Genomic DNA, 22,310 nt, shown 5'->3' with positions numbered 1-22,310 from the left:
TAAAGTTGTCGTTAACTCGCTTTTAAAGGACTTTGATAGCATATGAAGAAAAGCTGAAAAAGCGAAAAATTTAAATTTGCTTCCTAGAAGCAAGTACACAAAACCCAAATTTAAAAGAGAATTGTGTCTTAAAAGTTTCCTTACTTGTATTCTCCGCTTCTTTGGCTCGGAATCAATACCAACATTTGTAAAGTAAAGACAAAATCTTTGGAACCGGGCATGCTTTTTTCAGTGTATACAAAATTGTGTTAAAAACAAAAGTAAAATTCTCACGTTTTTTTTTTGATGAAATTTCTGAGTCTGAGTAAAATTCTAAAAGCAAATCCAATAGTTTAGAAAAGTTAATTTTTTATTCTTTAAGAATAAAATGGCAAGAAATTAAAAAATGGAAAATGGTCTACTCTGAGAAAAAATTAAAAGAAATTGTATTTTAAATATACAAATTAACAAATGTTTTACTTTTTCACATTTTTTTTTCTCACTTTATTCTAAGGAAATCAAGAAAAGTGTAATGCAAACATATTTACGGCCATTTTCATGTAGCTCCGTTAGGCTTTAAATGCCAGTTAACAGAAAGAAAAATGAAAATATTTTTTCTCCGGTTAACTTTAACTGAAAAATTTTAAGCAGTTAAGTTTTTATCTGGCATATGGAATATATACACAAAAACACAGATATGTAAATATCACGTTTTAAAAGTTCGTTAGCTAACGTAGCACTAACAGAGCTTCATGAAAATGGGGGTTAATCGTTTCTAGAATAGAATTTTAAGTGATACAGACAAATACAAAATTTCCGAAATGTTCAATTTTTAAATAAAAGCTTCCGTTGCATATAAGCATGGAGCTGTTATCGATTGTATAAAAATATATTGCAAAACTGCAACTTCAATCACAAAAATGATTGATTAAAAAATTGATTGTTTGAAATAAATTTTTCGTTGAAATTAAAAAAAAAAACAAGTATATACGGCCGTAAGTTCGGCCAGGCCGAATCTTATGTACCCTCCACCATGGATTGCGTAGAAACTTCTACGAAAGACTGTCATCCACAAATTTCATCTCACATGGTTGTTAAATATCATATGCTAGCACCACGTACCAAATTTCAACCAGATCGGATGAATTTTGCTTCTCCAAAAGGCACCGGAGGTCAAATCTGGGGATCGGTTTATATGGGAGCTATATATTATTATGGACCGATAGGAACTAATTCCTGCATGGTTGTTGGATACCCTATACTAACATCACGTACCAAATTTCAACTGAATGGGAAGAATTTTGCTCTTCCAAGGTGCTCCGGAGGTCAAATCTGGGGATCGGTTTATATGGGGCCTATATATAATTATGGACCGATTTGGACCAATTTTTGCATGGTTGTTTGAGGCCATATATTAACATCACGTACCAAATTTCAACTGAATCAGATGAATTTTGGTCTTCTAAGAGGCTCCGGAGGTCAAATCTGGTGATCGGTTTATATGGGGGTTATATATAATTATGGACCTATATGGACCAATTTTTGCATGGTCGTTAGAGATCATATACTAACACCATGTACCAAATTTCAGCCGGATCGGATGAAATTTGCTTCTCTTAGAGGCTCCGCAAGCCAAATCGGGGGATCGGTTTATATGGGGGCTATGTATAATTATGGACCGATGTGAACCAATTTTTGAATGGTTGTTAGAGACCATATACTAACACCATGTACCAAATTTCAGCCGGATCGGTTGAAATTTGCTAATCTTAGAGGCTCCACAAGCCAAATCGGGGGATCGGTTTATATGTGCGCTATATATAATTATGGACCGATATGGACCAATTTTCGCATGGTTGCTAGAATCCATATACTAACACCATGTACCAAATTTCAGACGGATCGGATGAAAATTGTTTTTCTTAGAGGCTCTGCAAGCCAAATCGGGGGATCGGTTTATATGCGGGCTATATATAATTATGGACCGATGTGGACCAATTTTTGCATGGTTGTTAGAAACTATGTACTAACACCATGTACCAAATTTCAGCCGGATCGGATGAAATTTGCTTCTCTTAGAGGCCTCGCAAGCCAAATTTGGGGGTCCGTTTATATGGGGGCTATACGTAAAAGTGGACCGATATGGTCCATTTGCAATACCATCCGACCTACATCAATAACAACTACTTGTGCCAAGTTTCAAGTCGATAGCTTGTTTCGTTCGGAAGTTAGCGTGATTTCAACAGGCGGACGGACGGACATTCTCAGATCGACTCAGAATTTCACCACGACCCAGAATATATATACTTTATGGGGTCTTAGAGCAATATTTCGATGTGTTACAAACGGAATGACAAAGTTAATATAGCCCCCCTCCTATGGTGGAGGGTATAAAAATTAATTGAATTAGTCTTCCGAGTTTGATTAAAAAGTTAATTGTATCAATTAATTTTTTAATTAAAAATTTTAATATTATCAATCATTGACTTAATTAAGTTAATGTTTCTATATTGATTAAAAAGTTAATTGTATAAATTAATTTATAAATTGAAACAATTTTCGACTTCAACCAACTTTTTAATTGGACATTTTTTGTGATGTTTTTTCTTGGCATTTCCGCTAGACGGCTTTTAGAGGATATACATGAAAAAATATTTCGTTGAAGGTGCAAAGGGTGTTATTTGAGGTGTACTGTAATTTGAGTTTCTCAATGCATATTCGTGTTCAATTTCACTGATATAGCCTATAGATTTTTAATCTAAAATATTAAACCTATACTAGTAATCTACTGGCATCTTTGAAGACACAGCCCCATGAACCAAAAGCCTATTATTGCCTAATAGTTTACTTAAGTTTTTCCGATGGACATATAAAAAGTAAGGACATATTGCGAAAAATTACATCGCCATTGGTATTTGGATTCAATATTTGCACCTCTTATATTGATTTTAGTTTCACACTATATCAGTGATGTTTACATTATGTTCAGATTTAACTTAGTTCGGAAAAACAAATCGCTTCAGCGATATTCATACCTCACATCACCATCAAATTAGCTACGCTTTTAATAAGCGGTGAATTTTTTGCCATAGTAACGGCAACGTCGTTTCATTGGTCCACAAGCTGAACAAAATGTTTATTTTTTTTTTAAGATATTTACACATGTGCTGTACAAAACAAAAAATAAAATCTGATATGTAACTCTTGATGTCTAATCAAAAGTAGTGTGGCCTGAAGATTAAATTTTGTTTTACCTTAAATTGAAATGTCTACTGTGGAAATATCACAGCTGGTTGGAAAGATTTGATGTTAATACCACTTAGTGTTAAATATCACAATTAGTTAAATTATTTAAAAATAATTCGATTGAATTCCTTTAATTAAATTACTGAATTCAATTAAGTAAATTCCAACATAATAGATTTTCAACAAAATAAATTTAAATAGAATTAAATTAATTTGTTTTAAATTTTATTTCGACTTTTCAAAAATTTGCATATGAGGATTTTTCGATTTCTTGAAAATTTCAAAAAGATTATCTTCAACTATTCGACTTTTGGAAAAGACGTCATTGCGACTTTTTTAAGTTTGGAAAAGTAAATGTCTCGAATTTTTTAAAAATTTAAAAATGATGACTTTTAGAAAAAATTATGACTGCGATTTTCGAATTTTTTGAAAATTTTTCACCAAAAAAAGAGCGCTATATCACATTTCGTTTCAAATTCAACTTTGTCGTTGAAGTTAGATTTTTTTTGGTCGTTATAAAAAGTCGATTGTTCGATTTTTTTTTATAAATTACAAAAGTCGATTAGCCAATTCGATTCGATTTAGAAATATTAAAAATTATTTTAAAATATTACCCTCGACTATTGGAAATGTTGACTTGTCGACTATTTCAAATTTGGAAAAGTAATTTGTTTGACCTTTTAAAAGTTCACAAATGTCGACTTTTGGAATTATATTAATTATATTAACAGGTTGGCTGATAAGTCCCCGGTCTGACACATAGATGGCGTCGCTAGCATTAAATGCATATTATTTTTATATAGTACCAACCTTCAAATGATTCGTGTCAAAATTTGACGTCTGTAAGTCAAATAGTTTGTGAGATACAGCGTCTTTTGTGAAGCAACTTTTGTTATTGTGAAAAAAAAATGGAAAAAAGGAATTTCGTGTTTTGATAAAATACTGTTTTCTGAAGGGAAAAATACGGTGGAAGCAAAAACTTGGCTTGATAATGAGTTTCCGGACTCTGCCCCAGGGAAATCAACAATATGTTAATTGATTGGTATGCAAAATTCAAGCGTGGTGAAATGAGCACGGAGGACGGTGAACGCAGTGGACGCCCGAAAGAGGTGGTTACTGACGAAAATATTTTAAAAAAATCCACAAAATGATTTTGAATGACCGTAAAATGAAATTGATCGAGATAGCAGAGGCCTTAAAGATATGAAAGGAACGTGTTGGTCATATCATTCATCAATATTTGGATATGCGGAAGCTCTGTGCAAAATGGGTGCCGCGCGAGCTCACATTTGATGATCCAGAGCGGTGTTTGCACCCGAGTTTTTCCGTCGATATTTGACAATGGATGAAACATGGCTCCATCACTACACTCCTGAGTCCAATCGACCGTCGACTGAGTGGACAGCGACCGGTGAACCGTCTCCGAAGCGTGGAAAGATTCAAAAGTCCGCTGGCAAAGTAATGGTCTCTGTTTGGGATGCGCATGGAATAATTTTTATCGATTTTCTTGAGAAGGGAAAAACCATCAACAGTGACTATTATATGGCGTTATTGGAGCGTTTGAAGGTCGAAATCACGGCAAAAATTCATGAATTGGGCTTCGAATTGCTTCCCCACTCACCGTATTCTCCAGATCTGGCCCCCAGCGACTTTTTCTTGTTCTCAGAACTCAAAAGGAGGCTCGTAGAGAAAAAATTTGGCTGCAATGAAGAGGTGACCGCCGAAACTGAGGCATATTTTGAGGCAAAACCGAAGGAGTACTACCAAAATGGTATCAAAAAATTGGAAGGTCGTTATAATCGTTGTATCGCTCTTGAAGGGAACTATGTTGAATAAAAGAAACGAATTTTTACAAAGAAATGTGTTTTTCTTTGTTAGACCGGGGACTTATCAGTCAACCCGTTAGCTCCACCTCGCATAGAGTAGGGTACATAAATACAAATCTTTAAAAAGCATAGTTGCATTGGAGCACGAGATTAATATTTGGTTGGATGCACAATCTATCGAAAGGGTCAGGTAAATATTTCTTACTAGCAAAAAGGAACTCCAAGTTTGTTATTTACAACAAATGCGGTTTAGCGTAACAGACTGCTGCCAGACAAACGAAAGTGAATAAGTAACCCACAACAGACTCACTGTGGTTCAACTGAATTTATTAAGCTATAAACAATAATATCGCTTTGGAATCCAACTGAAAAGAATACTGTTTGGAGGAAAATATATATTTTATGTACAAAATGGTGGACACCAAGTGTTACCGATTGAAATGAACCTATGGTTTTCGTGTGAAATAATTTTGTTTGTTTGTTTGTTTGATTCAATTTGGAAAATTTAGAAAAAATTTAAAATATTTCTATAAGACGATTTTTTCGTTGGGACTTTTGTTTTTTTTTTATACCTTGTGTCAAATGTGAATATTTGAGTTTTTTTATTCTTTGAATGCTGCCATTAGATTGCTTAAAATTGTGAGTAATAAAAACGACAAAATAAAATGTGAGATAATAAAGAAAGTAAAAAATTATTCAATTTCATACTATTATAAATTGATATTAAAATTAAGATACGTTGCCTTCTAAAGATGAGTGAAACTACTTAGAAAAAAATTGTTTCTTAGCTAAAAAATTTTTTGCAAACTTTTACTAAAAATAAGAAAAAAAAGTTATATACAAATATAGTGGACAATTTTTCAAAAAAATAAAATAAATAAAATATTTCATATTTTCCTAAAATGGGGGAAGTTTGCTTAAATTGAGTTCATAAGACCTTCAAAGTAAATTTTACTAAAATTGTACCTACAGTGGCATGCAGAAATGAGTACATAATTATTTTTTTTTTTACATTTCTAAACGAATAAAATAAGCAGTAATAAAGAAACTCAAAATAATTTTATTTTTCTTTTGTTCCTTTTGCAATTCTAAATAAAACAACAAAAAAAAACTCAAAACAAAAAGTAAAGAATTCAGAGAGATAAATAAACATAACAAAACAAACTCGCATGTACTCAATTTTCACTTTTCTATACCGGTGTCAGTTGGAACATTTTCTAGTACTTGGTCCATAACCCTTTATTTTTAATACCATATTTATACGTTTTGGCATACTTTCAACCAATTCCTTTATAATTTCATCTGGTATATTCTGTAACTCAAGCTGTACTCGTTCCCACAGGTCTCAAATTTTGATGGAGCTGATTGGTACAATCCCAGCCGTCTTCCCACGATTGACCAGAAATTCTCAATCGGGTAGAGGTCTGGGCTATGCGCTGGCCAATTCATCACTTGAAATTTTTGCTCACTAAGCCATTTTTTCAGTATTTTTGCTTTTGGATCACCATCCTGTTGAAATACAACTTCATCTTCACGATGGGCAGTCTTGTCAACAAACTCGGGAAGATGAGTCTACAAAATGGCGAGGTAGTCTTCCTTCTTCATAATACCATCAATTTTCTGCACAGACTGACCACAGACTGACTTATATTTAGTTCCTTGGCTATATTCCGCGATGAAGACCCATTAATAGTTAAAGAAACTATATTGTCCTTTACATCGCGCGATAACTTATTCATTTTAATTTTTACTTTTTATTATAGTGCACTTCAAATAAAGCTTTAACCGTTACTAGAAACACGTTTCTAAACACAAAGTTGTATTACTGATCATAAAAAAAAGAAAAAATACAAAACTAACGGTATATTTTGGTTTTATGCTGAGTTTTTTTGTTATGTTTATTTATCACTCTGTATTCTTTACCTTTTTGTTTTGTGTTTCTGTTGTTTTATTTAGAATTACAAAAGGAATAAAGGAAAAATAAAAGTACTTTAAGTTTCTTTTTTGCTTCTTTTATATTCGTTTAGAATTGAAAAAAATTAATTATGTACTCATTTCTGCACGCCACTGTATCTTGAACTTCGTACAGCGCTAAAGATATTTTAACAATTTTAAAATCCAATTTTCTTCAATTTGACAAAAGATATTAACTTATTTGTAACATGTTGCAGTCAGAAAACTATTTCAGTCAAAATTTTCTAAAATTCACCAATATTTTCTTTCATGGGGGGTCCCCTCTTTTTGGGGACATAGTTTTGACACAAGACATATTTAGAAAGGTAATTTCAATGTATCACCTGATTAAATTTTTTCCTTTGCTGGTAAAATTTCTCTAGCCAGTATTTGTTTATATTCAAATATATTTTTATTATTTAGTGACATTGCAGTAGGCAGAAGGGTTGTCATCTCCCCCTACCAAATAACATGCAGTATTTCCTCACTCTATGATTATATATCCTTGTATTAAATATATGACATTTAAATTTCAATTTGCTTTAAAATGAATACAGAAAAGTGTCAAAAGAAATCGTCCTCATAATTGATGGTGAGAATGATATTTCCCCATATTTCGATGCAACCATGAATACATTTTCAGATTTCCTTTGTTTTACATTTCACCCTTGTATTGTTCAACAAGTGGGAAATGTAAAATAAAGAAAATCTTAATTTAAATTTGATTGAAAATCAAAATGACAATATGATGGCTTGCATTGTTGTTTTTGTAATACCTTTTCTTTTTAAATTAAATCAAATTCAAAAAGAAAACAATTTGGGATTTTTCTGTAAGCTAGTATAGTATTCTGTGAATGTTGTCATTTTAGGTCTCAAAAAAAATGTGAACAATCAAACGACATAATTAAAGACGTGATAATAAAGAAAGTAATAGCTTTTTTTAAAATGTTAAACTAATATAAATGGATATTAAAATTAAGATACTTTGCCTTCTAAAGATGAGTGAAAATGGTTTTATCCACTCTTTGGTGTCTCATTACTTCCCATCCGAATTCACAATTATGCTTAATGAGATCATTTAAATATTTTTCTCTTAATTATATAGATAAGATGTGTAAAATAAGGTTGAGAGATATTAAAAAAATGTGACTTCTATAGAATGCATAAAGTTTGAACTTGCATGAGAATCAGATGAAAATATCATAATTTTATTATGAAGTAATACTAGAATTAAATATACATCAATTGAATTGAAGTTTTTCTATAATATAAATTAACTCTAAATTTAATTGCTTAATTAATAATATATTATAGTTGATAAATATTTTTTAGTGTTTCAATAGTTTTTGGAAAAAAATGTTTTTCTCATAATTATATGAGGGTATAATGACTTTGTCATTTCGAGCATTAGGCAATGGATTATAGGTTGATGAGCTACAGTATTGGAAACTCTGGCTCTAGCCTGGCTACTACTATGATTATATAATAATAAAATATTATCAACGATAGCATTTCTGTGCAATTTATAATTAGTAAGGAAGCAAATCAATATAAATAAGTTTAAATACCCAGCAAAAAAAAAAAAAATAGGAAGTTCTTCTAAAGGCACAACTTCCAAAAATGTCTTCCCATAGATGTTCTTTATTTTAACTACACAAAAAGTTATTTTAATTCAATTTTATATAACTCGCTTGTTTCTTACTTTTAATGTGCAATTTGAACTTCTTTATTTAATCTATTTCAAAATAGAGTAAGAATTAATAAAATGGTACAAATTATTTAAATTTTGTCGAAAAAATGCTAAAGCCATTCCAGAAAAATTGCGAATCTTTGACAATATTTGAGGTCAAACGTTTTATACAAGCATTAGGATGCACTAAAAATCATAAAAAATTATAAAAACTATTTTATTGACAAAATATAACACCGAAAAAAAAGTGAAATGTTTCATAGGAAGAATGAACTACCTCGCACGAAAATTGAACTAAATTTTACTCCACATTTTGAGATTTCCAGAAAGCGTTGTTAAAACCAGGAAATTTTAATGCCCTGTTGTACTTTTTAACTGCAGTTCACGAAATTACATCATCTCATAGAAGAAAAAATTAAGTAAAAGGAAAGAAGAAAATCATTGGCGCCAAACCATGACAATTTTAACCATAACGGTTGGCTGATAAGTCCCCGGTCTAACAAAGGAAAAAACACATTTTTTTTGTCAAAATTCGTTTTTATTATTCAACATAGTTCCCTTCAAGAGGTATACAACGATTATAATGACCTTCCAATTTTTTTGATAACATTGGTAGTACTCCTTCGGTTTTGCCTCAAAATAGGCCTTAGTTTCGGCGATCACCTCTTCATTGCAGCCAAATTTTTTCCCTGCGAGCATCCTTTAGAGATCTGAGAACAAGAAAAAGTCGCTGGAGGCCAGATCTGGAGAATACGGTGGGTGGGGAAGCAATTCGAAGCCCAATTCATGAATTTTTGCCATCGTTCTCAATGAGATGTGGCACGGTGCGTTGTCTTATTCCATGCGCATCCCAAAAACAGATGCCATTACTGTGCCAGCGGACTTTTGTGTCTTTCCACGCTTCGGAGACGTTTCACCGGTCGCTGTCCACTCAGCCGACTGTCGATTGGACTCAGGAGTGTAGTGATGGAGCCATGTTTCATCCATTGTCACATATCGACGGAAAAACTCGGGTGTATTATGAGTTAACAGCTGCAAACACCGCTCAGAATCATCAACACGTTGTTGTTTTTGGTCAAATGTGAGCTCGCGCGGCACTCATTTTGCACAGAGCTTCCGCATATCCAAATATTGATGAATGATATGACCAACATGTTCCTTTGATATCTTTAAGGCCTCTGCTATCTCGATCAACTTCATTTTACGGTCATTCAAAATCATTTTGTGAATTTTTTTGATGTTTTCGTCGGTAACCACCTCTTTCGGGCGTCCACTGCGTTCACCGTCCTCCGAGCTCATTTCACCACGCTTGAATTTTGCATATCAATCAATTATTATTGATTTTCCTGGGGCAGAGTCCGGAAACTTATTATCAAGCCAAGTTTTTGCTTCCACCGTATTTTTTCCCTTCAGAAAACAGTATTTTATCAAAACACGAAATTCCTTTTTTTCCATTTTTTTCACAATAACAAAAGTTGCTTCACAAAAGACGCTCTATCTCACAAACTAATTGACTTACAGACGTCAAATTTTGACACGAATCATTTGAAGGTTGGTACTATATAAAAATAATATGTATTTAATACTAGCGACGCCATTTATGTGTCAGACCGGGGACTTCTCAGCCAACCTGTTACAGTAGTTCATTCTTACTATTTTTGGGAATCGTACGAAAATCTTCTTTTGCTTTAGTTCATATTGAACTTATGTGTACGGTCATTGAATACAAAGCACAATATTTTGTAATTCATATTCGAAATACTGAATTCGGATGACACCTTAAGAAGTGATGCAAATTCAGTGCAAAGGCTGTTGTTGTGGACATCCGTCCTATGACAAGCCCATGTCAAATTCATCGCGTCTGTGTCAATTTTCTTTAAGAGCAATATATTATATTTGTTTTTAAAGAAAATTGATTAGAAAACTTTGTTTGTCTAAAATTTCGTTCGCCGCAAAAGAAAACTTGTTTTTAAGTCTATAAAAAGTCATGACTACAATTCCGAACACAAAAAAAAAAAATTCAGCGCAGTCTTCTCTCAGTAATGCTGATGACATTTTTTAAGGATTTCTAGCTTTACATAGCTAGAAACACCGTGTGGGCTCGGCTATCAAATAGACGTATTCTACACCCATAGAAAAAATATTTTCCTCTGGAACGAAATTTCAGACAAACGAAATTCCACTTTCTTATAAAGTATTATCATTTACAGCAACAGAACACGAATATGTGATAAGCGATTCAATGATTGTCTCTGATATAAAATATATTTGCTTAGGATTAAAATGTATAGCATCAAATGAAAACTTTGCTTGTCTAAAATTTCGTTCACCCTTCTGTCTGTGTATCATTGAGCTTAATATGAAGCCGCGTAGCACACATTGATAAGAGAGAAATTCGCCATATTTGAATCACAATTGGCAGAATGCTTATACGAGACTGGAGTAACAGGCTGAAAGTTTAGAAAATTTAGGTTAATTTTAGAAAAATTGAACTAAATTGTATAACTGAAGTAGATTTGAAATCCATTTTTTATAAAGCAAATGACAGTTGAAATCTAGTTAAAGTGGATTTTAGAAGTGTAATGTGAATGAAGTGTAATGTGAATTTCGTTCTCTATTTCGAAATATAAATTTGAAAGTTGACTTAATGTGTTACTAAATTCGAAATATGCATAAAATAGTTCATATATTTCTAAAATGGGTAAATTTTACTTAATTTGTTTAACGCTAAACAAAATTTGATCATTTTAAACTCAAAATTTTTCTTTCTAGGGTATAAAGGGTATATTATTAAATTTTCTTCAAAACCACAATTACCCTTGTTGTATTTACGTTTTTTGGGTGTAGACTTCCGAAATACATTTTTAAATAACATTTTTTATTAATACTTTTAAACTAGTATTCATTTTATATCATTCACAATAATAATTCTATACTGCATAGCCTCCCCTATTGCCTTGTACCATTTTATTGAGAATGGATGAAGCCATGCAAACACAGTGCATTTGTCTTCAATCGTTTACCATCCAAAATGATACTGTTTTCTTTTTTGTTGTTGCAGTAGTAGCAGCCGCAAGTAGGACTGCAGGTGGTCTGTGATGTGCTGCTCTGCGATCACTGACTGTTTCATTTTGATACGATTTGCAAAGCTATTCATATTGGCCGGTCGCAGACAGCTCAAGCTCAGTCTTGGCTTGTACGCCATACAATCAACTACATTGACTTCTTGGATCGGCTCCGAACAAAAAAAGAAATCGCGCGGATATATGTCTAAAACGTGAAACGTGCAATAAACTACAACAATTCAATAGAAACAATAAGACAAACAACAACAAAAAAACCAAACAAACAAAAATTATTATAATTTTGAAATTGCTTGATTATTAAATCAAAAGGTAATTAACTAAATAAAAAAAATATAAATAGAAAATAGGCAAACAATACTGAAGAGTGTCAACTAACAATAAAGGTCGGCTTTCCTTCAAGTGTTCGAAAACAAAAGACTTAAGACAAAAACCTTACGCAAGGAGAGGTGTAAACGTTAAAGTGATGCTGGAGGCTGTCTTATTACATGCGTTTGTTTACGTGTCTTTCATGGCAATTTTTCGGCCAATTTGAGATGTTTTCGATTCATTCAATATTAAGAGTCCGCATTGGTAATACTTAGCAAAAAAAGTTTGAAATTTTGTGTCAATAGGGATTTACACAAATGAAATTTTTATAGTTGTTTTTTTGTTTGTTTTTTTTTTTCTACAATTTCCAATTCTTTTAATTGAAATTGTGAACATTTTTTTTCAATAATTTTATGTTTGTTGTCAAAAACATCATCAAATCAATAATAGATAAAAAATATTGCATAACTATTTCGAGTTTATTTCAAAATGAATATGCCCCGCAGAAAAGAAACTGACAAAAAAACACCAAAAATTTTTTGAACGAAATTTGAAATGATTTAAGTGCTGAAATTTAGTATGCGCGTGCATGGTGTGTGTATGTCTTTGATTATGTGAAATCTTTGGACAAGGTCTTCCCATGAACTAATATCGATATTGGATGCTTCTTTCATATTATTTGATGAATCTACTTTTTTGCATAAATTAACTACTGGAGTTGCATGCGAATATATTTAAATGACTTTGAACTCGTTTTTAATGTATGCATTGGTTTGGGGAAATTGGTGAATCTAATTAGTGTTTCCTTTTGTTTGTGATTGGAAATATTTATCAAAATTTGACTATTTGGTGAAATTTAAATTTTATTGGTAATTATTGGGATGAACTATGGAAATTATATGCTATAGTATTTGAAATCATTTTTGCATATATAAATTTGTCAAGTCTTTAACATAATGGTTTTTTTCTATTGGTCTCAAAATCTATAGTAATTGGAAACTATGGGGAAATTAATTATTTTCAATATAAATTACAAAGTGAATTTTTTTAAGGAAAAGGGTATTTATTTATAATTGTATAATAATATACACGAAGAAGACGTAAATTTTAGGAAAACCAAATTTCCCTTTGGGATAATGTATTTTCCTTAACAGTAAATAAATTTAAATTTATGAAAAAGGGATGTGAATGTTGCCTCTAATATTTTTATTTGGTTTAGCCTCAAAAGAAAACTTCGTTTGCCTAAAATCTTGTTCCTCAAAACAAACTAAAACTATTTTTTCAGTTAATATGTATATACATTAAAATTTTCAGTTAAAAAAAATTAATAAACTGGAGTTTATGAAAAAAAAATTTCATTCCGGTGTAAAGTATTTTTTCATTGGGATAGTTAAGACCAGATTCTTTTATTTCTTGTGTTATATTTTATTAAGTAAAATTAAAACCACACACAAAAAAAATCTAATTCAGTTCAACGACTAGAACTGATTCATGGTCTTACTCCTATATAACTAGTCCGAATATATGAACTATCTTTCTAAAAATGCAATATTCAAAATTCATGTCTTCAGTTAAATTTTTTCAGTTAAAAAAATCTAATAAACTGGAGTTTATGAAAAAAAAATTTCATTCCGTTGTAAAGTATTTTTTCATTGGGATAGTTATGACCAGATTCTTTTATTTCTTGTGTTATATTTTATTAAATAAAATTAAAACCACACAAAAAAGAAATCTAATTCAGTGCAATGACTAGAACTGATTAATGGTCTTACTCCTATATAACAAGTCCGAATATGTGAAATATCTTTCCAATAATGCAATATTCAAAATTAATTTCTCATATTTTCAAAATATCAAATTCATATTTATTGTAGTTTTTTTTTACGTATGGATAAATAGCTTCCCCTTTTTTTTAACGGGTAATAAATACTCTTAATTTTAAACAGTAAACAAGTATAATGACTAAATGAAAATATCAAAAAAGAGCTGACAACAGCATCGCGTGCAAATCGCATGACTTGCATAATGCTTGGGTCTTAAGTCTTTCGTTTATTTTATTTTTTTTGTCTATTTTGAGCTAAGTCAATGGTAATAGCCATATAGCGAGATAAGCAATTTAAGACCCTTGGATGACTTGTAAAGTTTTAAGGCAAAGGGGTAATATATCTATGTTAACAAATATTTGGCTAGGGTATTAAATTGATTCAAGATAAAGAAGAGTTTTTTTTTCTAGTAATGCATTTTTAAATGTTTACAAAAAAAAAAAAAAAAAAAAATTACAAATATTTTGTAAATAGTGGTTTAATAAATATTAATTTAATAATGGAAATATAATAGTTTAGGCTAGACAAAAGCAATTTGAGGAAAAAAATGTGATAAAAGCAATTATCAACAATTCAAAGTATACAAAAACTTACATTGATATCGAAAATAATTTTACGTCATAAATCTAATATTAATTTAGAGAGTGAACATTGCTCTGGAATAAAGAGAGAAATATAGAACAATTTCTATTAGATTGTTGTAATAAAAGTTAATTGCTATAATGGAGAAAAATATGTCTACGAATTAAATAAAAAGGTTCAAGTTAAATGAACCCGTTTAATAGCTTTATTCAGTGTGATATTACAGTAAATATATGTTAATAAGTAAGTAGATATAGAAAATAGCAATTTGGAAAACTAATGGCGATTTCGATTGGGAAAAAAAGATGTAACATTCTGTAAATTGATTGCAAAATATGAAGGAAACTGTCATAGATTTTGGATCCTGTATTCCTCACAAAATTATGAATTAACAATTACTTTGAAATGACACTATCATTTGGGCGAACATATTTTTTCTAAGGCAAAAAAAACTATAAACTGACTATATAGCATCTCATCAGAGAATAAGGAAACTGGAGGACTTCCAATCAGAGATACAAATTTGACTTTTCTACTTTTATACATTAAAGGTAAATTAAAATATTTTGAAAATTTTTTCAACTTTACCTAATTTGGGTAAAATTTGAATGTTGATTACATTTAAAATTTTAAATAAGCCGACTTCAATTTGTTTGAACGAAGATGCTATAAATGTAGCATATTAGTTTAAGTTTCCCCGGCAGATCTATACTGAAGGCTGTGGAAATACGTATTAAGTAGCCAGGCTTGTGTAGATTGGTATCTGGCCTTTTCTTTTTTCTTCAATAACTCAATAATATCAGTTCCTTCATTTTAATGTCGTATAAAGTTGTACACACAGAGAAGAGATTGGTTGTATATCGGTTGTAGTTGTAAAAATTCTACTTTACTAATTATTCATCAGTTGTGTCAACCTTATTGCTGTATTCAAAATCATTTTGCAATCTTCCCTACCATTTGGCGAACATGTCAATAGATTATCTATTCTCATAATAATCAAATAGTTGTAGCAACCAAATGTCTCACCTATAAATCGTTTCATACGACCAACCATAAATAAATTCCACAACAGTCATTCAGTACATACGGTACATACGGTCTTCATAACCGAATGACATGTGAAATATTTTTCAAATGTCATTTTGTTATTTCCAATTTATAGTAGGTGAAGAAGACGTGTAGACATTACACATTTTAATTAAAAAAAAAAAATGCGGCCAGAGGAAGAACATAAAGCGCCGAAGAAATCAAATCCTCAAATCATGGTATGGTATGATAAAATTTAATTTTAATACGGTTTCCAGTATTAATAAGGTTGGATAACACAACTGAATTATGAAGGTAGCAGCAACCTATGCCATCGGTTTACACAGCCAATAGCTTATGTTGTGTTAGTTGTATTGACCGAATAGTTGGGAGACACAAATGCCTTTTCGTAGTTGCTGTAGCTGCTAAAAGGAGGTTGGCTATAAATTCGGTTGCTACAACCAATCTGTATTCTCTGTGTAATAGGGTGTGCAATAATTAATTTGGACGAAAGGCAAGCCTGTATTAATATCAGGCTGACATGGGAATTGTTTTTAAATAGACTTAAAACTCTTTGCTTTGAAAATTTCTCCTTAAGACTTTGGCCAATATAAAAAAAAAACAATTAGTTTGATTCGGTAAATTGATTTTGGCAAATATAACAATTAATTAGTCGATTTTAGTCATCAACTGGAAGTCAAATTGTATTAGACCTAAAAAATAAGAAAACTCAATTAGACGAATTTCATCAAAATAAAATTCGTTGCATTTGAAGATTAAAAAAGCTTCTTTAGAAGTTCTTCAATTTCTCAAACTTCGTTTCTTGTTACTACAATGCAATGATTAACATATCCGTTTTTAAAGAAGAGGTTTAAGGCCCTTACCACCATAAAATTGTTAAATATTGATAAAAGGGAAAACTCTCCTTATATAATATCGATGCCCTCATTACAGAGTTCGCTAAGTCGACTTTGCATTTTTTGATGGAGTTCGTTGTTTTTTATTCGGATTGATGTGAATTGCATCCTGTCGAAAGTTCGTCGAAATTTATTGGACACTTCTATCAAAAGTTATGGTTAACATTGCAAGTAGCCTGTGACTAAAGTTTTAAATAATGTTCAATCCAAAAAGAGCAAAAAGCTAAAATCTAAGTCATTTTTAGCCATGTTCTATTATCACTATTTTTCATTCGTACACACTAAAAAAAATCTACAATAAACATGATTTTAAGACCAAAAAAAAAGGAATTTATATCTTATACGGTTTTTGAGAAATTCCCCAAAAAAACAAAATTTTGAAATTGTTTCCTGTAAAATTCACTTTTTAAACTTAGCGTACTTTAGAATGGAGACATCGATATATGTGTAATTTGGAGTTTGGTGTTCAATATGATTTGAATTGTTCTTTAGGTTCAAATATATCTCAACCCTACGAGAAAATTGTTGCAAATTGCCACTGACGGACCTATTACAGAACTTGTACCGGTGCTCCAGTTAGTTGCAATTTTTAAATAGTCGTAATTTATTGATTTCCGAACTCGCATGATATTAAAATATTATTGGATCTACACATTTAGTGACATAAAATTATCAGAATAACCTATTGTTCGACATATTTCAAATGTTTTCAAAAGTTCGAATGCGATTCGGATGCCCTGTCTATGGGATGCTCCTGCTATATTGTCCCAGGACGTGTCCTTTGGAATTAGACCAAGACGTGCCCTAAAGTGTCAATTTACCCAGTCAATGACAAACCCATGTTAAAGTGACCGGTCCCTTCCATACATTTTGACCAAAACTGGGACTGGTCCATACACACCAGGGACTAGTCCTGTACCGGTCCTGTGGTTGTTCCATTTCCCTGAATAGTCTAAGTGGACTGAATAGTCTAGGTTAGGTTAGGTTAGGTTAGGTGGCAGCCCGATGTATCAGGCTCACTTAGACTATTCAGTCCATTGTGATACCACATTGGTGAACTTCTCTCTTATCACTGAGTGCTGCCCGATTCCATGTTAAGCTCAATGACAAGGGACCTCCTTTTTATAGCCGAGTCCGAACGGCGTTCCGCATTGCAGTGAAACCACTTAGAGAAGCTTTGAAACCCTCAGAAATGTCACCAGTATTACTGAGGTGGGATAATCCACCGCTGAAAAATTTTGTTGGTGTTCGGTCGAAGCAGGAATCGAACCCACGACCTTGTGTATGCAAGGCGGGCATGCTAACCATTGCACCACGGTGGCTGAATAGTCTAAGTGAGCCTGAAAATAAATCGGTTTGACATTTTACCATTAAGGGCGGTACTATGTTTGCTTTTCGCGTTGAAATGTTCGGGGTTACTTTAATAAATTGGTCGATTAAAGCAGATTATTTTACTCAATTGATACACATTGTCCTTTTCATCTAGATTTGGTCAAGATTTAACAGGAGTATATTTATTTTAATTTATAATTTTTATGGTTTTAGAAAAAGTAAAGTAAGGCTCAAATATTATAGATATATATAAAGATCGGATGAATTTGATTTCCCCTATTTACGAGTATATGAATACATGTCTTAGATTCAAATTTTTCTTTAATATCTCGGACTAAAAAGGAAATTTCGAGAATATTCAAAACCCCACACTCGTTTGCCTTAAAAATATTTTAATAATCATCTACATTATGGTTTTTCAAAGTTGTAATACTTTAATTGTCTAAAACAATAACATAGCTCCGGATAGAAAAATCTAGAAATTATAATCGACAGTTATATTTAAGATTTTGTAATAAACCTTGTTTCTTAACATATGTAAAATAATATTTATATAGTTTTTATTGTTCTTAAATATGTTTTATAAAATGTAAACAAATATAATAAAGACAAATTATCCATCCATAACAGTATCTTTACTTCAGTATAATACTTCATTATATTATAACGAATGTTTAAGAGTCTATTGTAATTGTAATTACGTTTCACTTCAAGTATATTATGAGGGTTAGTTACTATAATGTTGTGGAGGTCTTTGTATGGTTTATATTTTCGTCATAAATACGTCATAGAGTTCATAGCTGGAGTCAAGTTACAATAAAATGTTTCCATAATTTTGTTGTATTTTAGCAGTAAGCCACAATACAATGGTATAAAAAAAAAAAACAATTCTTAGAAGATCTGGTGATGTTGGACTGTCTGTCACGTTACAGTCTTCCATAATGAAGCTATCGTATTTACATTTGATACAGACTCGTTTTTTTTTCTGTGTATACAACAAAGATGGGTTTTGTGTGTATACAACAAAGATGGGTTGTATACACACAGAAACTTTTTTTTATCTTCAATCACGAAATTAATTTATCCAATTAATTTTTAATTGAATTTCTATCTTCTATCACATAAATGATAGTATCAATCACTATAGTCAATTGAAAAAAAAATATGTTATCCAATTAAAAAATTAACTTATACAAATTTTTGTGATTGTGTTGTATCAATTAAATTTTTAATTGAATATTTTTTTAAAATTCAATTAAAATTTTAATTGGAAAATTTTTAGGGATATTTTTTCTGTGTATGTCTAGTTTCTTTTATAACCTACAGATAAAATGACCTCTCGATTTGCCTTTCTTGAGTTTAATCGATTTTGCCAAAATGTAGTCCCTATAGTTCCTGGTACTGATCTATTTTTTTAACAACTAGAAGTCGCAAAAATAATTGACTCAAAATTTTATAACTATGCTGAATATTGTTTATACGGTATGTTTCAAAATTCGTCTCAAAAAATACCAAAATTTAATTAGCCGAATTAGGAAATTTCAAAAATTTGACATTTTGATTTTTTTCCTTTCATAATATAGATGTTATCCAACTTACTTCCATTCAATCAAAATAAAAAGAGACTTATGTATAGAATAAATATTCCTTTGAAGAGTGAAGAGCATCATATAGTCGGTATCACCCAATTTTTTTATTTCGATTAGTCTCCAAATTTCTTCCATTTTCCCAAAAACCTCCCACTTACTGTTAGCTCATTTTATTTGTTTCTTATACCGCAACTGAAAATAGCGTTATCTAACAATAGAGGGGAGTAATTAAACAAAAAATAGTGAGTTAAGTCATCCATTTACAACTTTTAGATACGGGTTTAAATGTTCTTTATGAATTATGAAACACAATTAGTATCATCAAATGCAACCAAAACGAACTATAAGACTTTGGGCCGGCTTATAGACACAACAATAAAAGCTATAGAAGATGAAAAGATTTACATTCTCTGATGAGCAGCTTAATGATATCGACATTTACACAATAACCCCCTACTACCCTTGAAAACACTGGGTATATAGGAGACATTTTTATGCATTTTCGTATTTCTATTAGCAGCCCAAAAACATAAATTAAAATATTTTCAAAACAAAAACGAAAATACGCAAAGAAATTAAAAGAAGACTCAGTCAAGGTCGTGTCATGAACTTGTTACAGTCGCTCTGTCTGTTGCCGCCTTGTATTCATCGCTTGTCATATCTTCAAAGTTTTACCTGGCTGGCTAGCTGTCTGTCCGCTTGGCTGATTAGTTGATGGGGGGCTTGCTCACTGTTACTCCGTTTGCGTTTATAATTAAGCGTTAAAGATATGGAAGAGATATGTGTGAATGCGGGTTATTCAAATTTTAGTACTTTGTACCTACCCCAATAATACTCTTGTGGGTTATTTGTCAAAGTTAGTTTCGTTTCAGGGCAGTCTTTGGAATTCATTAAAAATACTACTCAATAAACGCATTCATGCATTTTATTGTAATATATATGCTATGTATATGTATATATATCCATATATGTATTTTTAAATTTGTTTGTATCATCATTTGTTTCGTGGTTTTGAGGTCTGAAACAATAACGTATTTTACTGTTTGAAATATTGTTTTTAAGTTCATTAGTAAAATTACGAAATTTTATCTTCTCCTTAATTTGGTTTAACTTCAATTAGTATCATCATTTTTTTCTAATTCAATCACGAAATTAATTGATCCAATTAATTTTCTAATTGAAATGTCTTCAATCACAGAAAATGATAGTATCAATTAAAAAATTAATTGAAAGTCAATTAAAAATTTAATTAATCCAATTAAAAAATTAATTGATGCTATAAATAATTGTGTTTTGTTTCAAATAAAAAAAAAATATGGAATCAATTAAATTTTTAATTGAATATTTATTAACCCTCTAAAGCCCAATTCCGCCTTTAGGCGGAGTTCATTAAATCAGCAAGCTTTTAGTAAAACGCACCTTAAGACAACAAAAATGAATAAAATAAAAAGACAACTTAGTTAAGACTATTCAAGAAGCTTTACATCATATACTGAATTTTACGGTATATTTTTTTTATTTTTTTTTTTTTTTTGTGTCGTTAACATTGAATAGTTAATCCGCTGGCAAAAAAAATTGGGAGGGTTAAAAGTCAATTAAGATTTTAATTCGAAAAATTTTCGTGCAATTTTTTTCTGTGTATACACTATAATTATTTTTTTTATTATGATAGCCACAAGATTTAAAAATAGTGATTTTCATAGAACAATTTTTTTCGAAAATAATTTAAATAAAATGCGTTTGAGGATTTTTTTATCTATAGAAAATAAATTAAGAACTTCACATCTAAAAAAAATCGTTAAAAGAGATCTTTTGTAAAAATATTGCCTTAGCCGGAAGAAATAATATTTATAAAAATAACGGAATAAAAATTAATTCAATGCTTTATATGGAAAACAAAAAATCGATTGAACTAAAATCATAATTTATTTGAATACAAGAATATTTCAGGCGAAACTTCAAATAAACACACCAAAAAAGACTTAAGCCACAAACTTGTTAACATTAGAGTATTTCAGGACGAATCATTCCCAAATGCAAAACATGGAAATTTACGAGCTATCTGCAGGAATTAGAATGTAGACACAGAAAAACAAAAGACTTAAGCAACAAACTTCTTAGCTAGAGTATTTCGGGACGAATAAGAAACGAATAAAAGACTTGAGTAACAAACTTGTTGACGTTGGGGTATTTCAGGACGAATACGCCCCAAAATACAAAAAATAAAGCTTGCACTCAGATTATTACTATTTAATACTTTGTTATCTATAGAAAATTTCATTTCGATTTTTTTTTTAAATTTAGGAAAATTAATTTTAGATAAGTACTCTTCTCTCTTGAATAAAAGACTTCTTTGAATAAAATACTTAAGCCACAAACTTGTTAACATTAGAGTATTTCAGGACGAATCATTCCCAAATGCAAAACATGGAAATTTACGAGCTATCTGCAGGAATTAGAATCTAGACACAGAAAAACAAAAGACTTAAGCCACAAACTTCTTAGCTAGGGTATTTCGGGACGAATAAGAAACGAATAAAAGACTTAAGCAACAAACTTGTTGACATTGGGGTATTTCAGGACGAATTCGTCCCAAAATACAAAAAATAAAGCTTGCGCTCAGGTTATTACTATTTAATACTTTGTTATCCACAGAAAATTTCATTTCGTTTTCCTTTTAATTTAACCAAATTAATTTTAGATAAGTAATAAAATAACGGAATTAACCAATTCTTTGAACTGCTTCTGAGTCAATCTAGCCCTGACTGCTCATTCGGTTTGTCGTTTGTAATGCATAGGTTTCAGGTTTTTTCCGATCTTAATAAATTTGTTAGCCCAACAACGAATAATATGGAATATAGAAGAATATTTTCCATAAAAATATTAATAGAATATAGGAAATATTTCACAAAACTTTATTCTATAGAAATGTAAATACATTTCATAGAAAATTTC

The 22,310-nt window shown here is 30.9% G+C and overlaps 1 protein-coding gene across 3 annotated transcripts in view; it reads left to right on the top strand.

The window, feature by feature from the left end:
* Window positions 1–11,842: 11,842 nt before the first annotated feature.
* The window catches only part of LOC142238520 (putative fatty acyl-CoA reductase CG5065), a 59,165-nt gene continuing 48,697 nt past the window's right edge, over window positions 11,843–22,310 (top strand). Inside the window, exon 1 of one of the 3 annotated variants that reach the window (XM_075310197.1) lies at window positions 11,843–12,089. The gene's annotated coding sequence lies outside the window, so the exon portion shown is untranslated. The remainder of the gene's footprint in view (window positions 12,090–22,310) is intronic. The other 2 variants (XM_075310196.1, XM_075310195.1) reach the window with 2 other exon arrangements.

Source organism: Haematobia irritans, chromosome 5 (assembly GCF_050003625.1).
Source record: "Haematobia irritans isolate KBUSLIRL chromosome 5, ASM5000362v1, whole genome shotgun sequence".
Classification (NCBI taxonomy): domain Eukaryota; kingdom Metazoa; phylum Arthropoda; class Insecta; order Diptera; family Muscidae; genus Haematobia; species Haematobia irritans.
Note: the sequence above shows the minus strand (reverse complement) of the source record. Positions and strands in the feature narration are given on the sequence as shown.